The following is a 6,633-nucleotide window of genomic DNA, read 5'->3' on the forward strand; positions in this document are numbered from 1 at the left end:
GCTCTTTGAATGCATCTTTGCACGTATCATTAAACCATGGTTTATTGAAACGCTTTGGCACTGCCGAAGTCTTAGGAATAGTTTCATCTGCAATGTCCTTCAAGATGGAAGTGAACAAAGACATGGGATCATCAGCATCAGTAATGGTAAATTGTTGCAGACGAGTGCTGCACAATACAGAAATGAATACTTGTATGCGATCGTAGTCAAATCATTTTTGTGTTGTGTATCTCTCAGCCGGAATGGCATCCATTGCATGCACTGACAGTATCTCTTGATATCGAGACATCAGGGTTGAAAGCAGAAATACCTTATTGTTCTTGATATCTGGTGAAATTTCATCTATCAGCTGGTGTAATACTTTGTCATGGATAGACCGAGATGATTTCCCAGACTGTTTATGCACCGCATGTAGATTATTTGGATTGACATATGATGCATAACAACCTTTCTTCTGGTGGTATCTCGCTTCTATTGCCACCAAATCTTCATTTGGTACTTCTTCCAAACGTACCAGCACAGTTATGTCATCTTGTTTCTCTGCTGCTTTCAAAATCTTATTCTACATGGATTCATTGCTTGTGTCCACAGAAGATGCAACAAGTGACCATTCATATTTCTTCTTGTCAATACAACCCTTTCCACACAAAAAGCAGGGTTTTTTCCACTTAAAACATGTACTCCCAATCGAATGACTTGTTAGCCGAGACTTCTGTGTCGTTTCTTCATTTGAACCGGTTGCACCAATACCTACGGGCTGCTTTTCAACTATACGCTGGATATGTGTTTGACTTGTGTATGTTGAACGGCAGTTCCTGTGATAATTGACTGAGACTTCCCCTTGATGTATTTCCTTTTCACATGCCAGCAAGCATCAAATAAAGTGTCTATATATTCTGTTAATATTGAGTGTTATTGCTGGGGTCAACTTCTTGAAAGAAAGTTTGCAAAATATGCATAGTGTTACATCAAACCTGTCCGTTTTTAAGCGTTTTGATTCAGACCCAAGGGTAAACTCACCATCCATATTGAAATTCACAGAAGAGGAAAACACTGGTTGATATAAACCCAGTGAAGATGACTAAAATATTTAAATACATGTTGTTTTTTGTTCTAGCAATTATCTAGACAAATAGCATCTATTTTCCCACTAAAATAACATTTAAACAGTCCAACAAAATCTTAGTTTAACTTGCTACATTATTCTAAATTAACACATGCCTGCTTGATCATAAATTGACATTAGCAAGGGAAAAAACTCTTGTTTTTTGAAAATATTTTAGTATAAGAGTAGCATTTTTATATATAGTAAGACATGAGTAACAACACCATAAAATCTCAGCTATTTTTATAAAGTAAGATGGGAATTTCTTGAATTAAGAATTAACCTTTAGACTACTGGATTAATTTTTAACGAAAACCACATTGAGTGGGTACAAGTTTATAATTTTTACTTACATATATTCACTTAAATGTTTTATAAATACATGAAATAAAGTTCATATATGAATCGGTAAGTATTATTTTCGTGTCTTTTTTGTAATTTTTATTATTTTTAGATCGGCTAATGATGATTAAAATTAGGCAAAAAATCGAAAAAGTTGCGTTTACTTACGGGTATTTATGTCCATTATTCCCGATAAGAGTGGTTTTCTTAACAGAATTTATTTTTTTAAACCCGAACTACGATTCATATTGCAATATTTGGTAATTTTTGTTGTTAGTAAAACGATCATGAATGAATGAATGAATGAATGAATGTTTAACGACACCCCAGCACGAAAAATACATCGGCTATTGGGTGTCAAACTATGGTAATGCAAATAAATAAAGTGATGATCAACATCAATATAAAAATTCAAGATTTAAACAAAAATAGTGTAAAGAACTGTACACAAATACAAATACAAATATCACAGAATTTTACGGACACCGAATTTTACTCTAAACTTCAATTTGTGCTGTATTGGCCATTCTCAAAGAGAATGTTACACCCCTGCACCACGGTGAGGTTACAGCACGCGCAGGGGTGGTAAAACGATCAAATTTATTATCAAATTAACTGTCACAATCAGCTATCGATCCCTGAAAATTACCGCGACGTGCCGCCATTGTTGTCAAGCGAAAATACTTGCCGAAAACCACTTTTTGAACTCAAAATTTCAAGGTATTTTCAATTGAAAAAATCTAAACAAAAGCCACCATTTTGAAGAAAAAAATCTTTTTTCTTTTATTATATTTCCATTTCCGGCGAAACGGCGAAACGGCGGGAAATATGAATTGAGGAATGCACTGTAAACAGTGTACAATATGTCGACTGACATGACGTCGGGCGAGATATCTCGCCTGCAGTACTCAGAAGGTTAAAAACAAACAAACAAACAAAAAAACCCGTCTTTTTCCAAACTATGTTTTACCTGAAAACTTATTTAATGTATTTTATTAACATTTCGATTAAGAACAATGTTTCTTGTCAATATAAATATGATTTAAAACTCAATATGAGCATTAGATTTTGAGTAGGTCCATGCCACAGCCAGTATGGATTTGAATGCTTAAAATCATAAAATTTAACTTTAGCAAGGGCATTAACTCTTTTTTTTCAATTAAGCTTCACAATAACATTTAATGGTACATATCTTATAACATCATACAATTTCAGCTATTTAAATCAATTAATAAGGATACTGTGACTGTTTATGTTGATTACATGAGATTTCATTTCCCCAAAATTCCGGGAGGGGGTACCCCCAAATAAAGGTCAATATCTCAGCCCGCACTAAATTGCTGCAATGTCATCATTGGTTTTTATAATCTACAGACTCCGATGAACATTTTGATATATGATGACAAATGTTGTAACGCCGGTTGCACCTTCTCGAAAACTATAGAGGACTTTTTGCCAGTCTGCTGCTGCACTATATATATATATTTTTTTAATTACAGGGATTACACTAATTCGAACAATACGTTTGTTTATCAACTTTATTCTGTTTACCAAAACCTCAGAAAGACTGTTTTATTTACTCGAGATACTGAACGTCAAAACTGTCATCGTTGTTTCCCTGAAGACTTTTTAAGTAATAGTTGTAACTATCCACCTTAGCCTTTTTGGACGCAGATTCCGTCGTTTCGTCTTCTTTGTATGGTTCTTTTGGATATGTTTGTGAATATCCTTGGTTAGAATTTCCCATGTTTTCTTAATCTTTTCTTTTGTCCAGGTTTCCGTTGTGGTTTGACAGGCATATTTTGTTTCAACAGTTTGGTTATGTTGCAGGTAGACTCACCAGACGTTACCCAATGTAGGAATTGACTCAATTTCCCAAATTTGTTAGCATCTGCCAGTGTGTGCGAACAAACACGAAGACTATTATACGAGTTGCAAGAACATGTAGCTTTTGCTTTGGAGAACAACTGTACATAGTTGTTTTCCACTCATGCTTACATAGTAGCATGCAGAGCATGAGATAATCCCAACTCTTCAAATTTGACAGACATCGGGTCTGCATATGTTCTGCTTCCTGTCCCAGATGTGGAAGCTTCTTCTTGGGCAACAAATTCTGTCCTTTCTGTCAAAGGTGCTCTTTCAAACGCCATTACAAGTTTTTCTCGCGTGGATTTCGATAATTTAAACCAACGTTGTGGATCCACCATGTGCTCCATATACTGAGGCTGTAGTTTGTACGGCCCCTGTCCTATCAAAGATTTCATAATATCCCTGTGTTGCTGATCAACCATCTCACTAAGTTTCTCGCAAAATTCTCCCCACTGACATTCCTTGTAATCAACTTTATCTTTTAACTTCTTGTTAACAGATTCATTCGCATTTGTGGGGTAATCACCAGTAATGCCCGCCGATAAGTGTAAAGACTGCAGCCTAGTTTCCTTTATTACTTCTGATTTGTATTTGAGGAACCAGTTAAAACATTTCGGTTCCGAGGTCTTTCTTGCAGCTTTCTCTTTCATTCCACACTGCCTGAAAATTCCCAAGGTCAATATCGAATTCTTCTTTGGTAAAACAATCGACAAGTCCTTTTTCCTAATTATCACCTTTTTTATAACCAAAGATGTCTTTCAAAAATTTGTTAACATAGAGAATTTGAATACCATATTTTGTCAAGAAATCCTAAATATTGTTTTTCTTGTGTCGAAAACACAACAAGTTTTGTGCTTGAGGCATTACATTTTTGAAGCCATTGAATATTACTTTTTCGTCATCAGTTCCAATGTAGATGAAAAGTAGTTGAAAGTATGTTCTTTTCTTTGCTGATGAATAAGAACAGGACCAATCATTGTTGCTGGTTCGCCAGTTTGTCAGTGATTTAGTTTTAGATGTTTATACATTCCCAGTCTGGAGCTCCACGTGGTAAGACGTGTTTGTTTCGCTTGTGCACACTGCACGTGCTTTCGTGTGTTCGACTTGGGGGTTTTCTACTGGGATGTATGCGGCCATTGGAACTGATTGAACGCTGGAACGCTTCTCGTTTCGACAGCTTGCACCACCAGGTTGGATTCTTTTTTAGCGAGATTCCTTGCCTCCACGTCATTTCTCCGTCTGACTGTCGACTTGTTATTTTCGTGACTCGTATAACGGCCATTCTGCAGAACGCCACGGTTGTTCGCGTTTAGTCTCTACATGTCCGAGCCTGACCGCCCAACTCTAAGAAGAAATAGGAAGTGGGATCGGCCCCATCTACTCTTTTTCTAGACTTTACCTTGCTTTATAGTGATACCATCCCGTGTCCTCCGGAGTCGGGCCCGTCTGCACCACTATACCAACCCATGATGACTGGACTATACCCTAGTCTGATTCTCTCTCTCGTTCAGACGGATCCGGCTTCTCAAGATCTGTATTTCAGCACAGCACTACACCTTCAACGTCTATCGACTGTCAATCTACGGGTTTTCTTGACGGGATGCAACCCATCTCGTCCCATTAAGCTGTGCACCCAAACGGCCTTAACGAGGCCACTCGCGTGGACATATCGATCGGACTTTAAACTTTTAGATCTGCGTTAAAAACTTTATGTCGAAATTACTTCTTTTTTTAATATTATTAAATAGTCCGATCCTCTCTTCTTTCTCTTATTTAATTTTGGACTGTCCTTCTAAAATGCTCCAAATTATATAAATATTCGGCCGATCTAGAGGACAGCAATTGCCAGCGTCAGTTAGAAACATTTGAAACATATAAGAATTGCTCTTATAAATACACATCGTTTCTGGTGGAGCTTGTACACAGCATATAAATGGATCAGCAGCTGACTGGTAATTTTTAAATTTTTTCTATGACGAGACACAAACTACCCAGAACAGAGGATTAATTTTCTTTTACGCACGTTGTAAATCTGTTGTGCGTTTCTGGGGAGATTGAATTCGTCTTTATATTCAAGCATATACCTTCAGCTTCTTCGAAGATAGTTACAAATGTATCTTTTGCATTTTCCCCTTCGATTTTTGTTAATGTCTCTTAAAACCTTTTTGATTGGCTTGATGTCGTGGTGTTCCCGTGTGGCACAGGTCTTGGTGGGAACAAAGCAGTAAACACGAATTGCAGCATAATAATGTCATATGGTTTATCATTGCTAACGTACAATACATATATTCTTCTCTTAAAGAGAGAATTGGACTTGAGATGCCAGTAAGAAAGTTTGACGTGATAAATACTGTTTCACATAACCCTTTGCCTGAATTTCAATGTATGCACTTCATCTACCTGATTGTTTTCAAACGCCATCGTGGTGAAATGCTCCCAAGACATGATATTTTATATCATCCCGATCCTTAAGTTTTCTTGTGTTGACCAGATACGTTTTGGTTTCATTAGTTGTTGTTGGTACTTTGGTGCACACTATGTCCGCCGGAGGATTTAGTAAGGCCTTAATAACGTGTTCTGTTGAATACTTTGGTGCCTTAAATTTGTGTCATACATGGGACAGTGGGACACATCTTCTTTCTTTATTTTTATTGTTTTTGTCTTTGGATCTCCAGTAAATTCATCAGAGCTGTCCGATATCATCAAAACTACATTTTGTGTTCCATCGTTGTTATCACCTCCTTCCATTTCAACTTCTTTTGTGTTTGGATCATTCGTACATTCGTCATTATCGGAACTCTCACATACTGTTGAAATTATATGTTGTGGCTTCTCTTTGGATATTTCTTGCAAATCATCAAATTGTACGTCAAAAGGATCACTTGATATTTCTATAACATCATCAGAACTCATTGTCTGAATGAAAAAAAAGAAGAAGTCATACTTGACATGCGTGGTGGTGGGGGGGGGGGGGGGGCGGAGGGGTATACTTAAAATCAAAAGAAACGTGATATAAATTGTTTTAGTTAATAACCTGTCCAATTGTAAAATGATATTTATCAAATGTTTTAGCAACCAAGAAACAAGACATTTTTATATCATTGTAAATAAAGTTAAATAAATGAAAAATATATATGGCACAATGTATCTGTAGTTCCCTGCGTTTCTTTTGTCGCTCAGTGTTAACTGTTAAAGTAGCATAACTGCATACCCACTCATGGGATGTGACAACCAGCGACGTGAGACCAAGTATTTTCTTGTGATAAGTTTTATGATACATCTTAATAAATGACTTATGAATAGTATCATTTTACTGA

At 36.5% G+C, this 6,633-nt stretch overlaps 1 pseudogene; it reads right to left on the bottom strand.

Moving 5' to 3' along the window:
- Window positions 1–3,441: 3,441 nt before the first annotated feature.
- Window positions 3,442–6,229, bottom strand: LOC121391064 (annotated as a pseudogene).
- Window positions 6,230–6,633: the final 404 nt, after the last annotated feature.

This window comes from Gigantopelta aegis, unplaced genomic scaffold, assembly GCF_016097555.1.
Source record: "Gigantopelta aegis isolate Gae_Host unplaced genomic scaffold, Gae_host_genome ctg1424_pilon_pilon:::debris, whole genome shotgun sequence".
NCBI classification, from domain to species: Eukaryota; Metazoa; Mollusca; class Gastropoda; order Neomphalida; family Peltospiridae; genus Gigantopelta; species Gigantopelta aegis.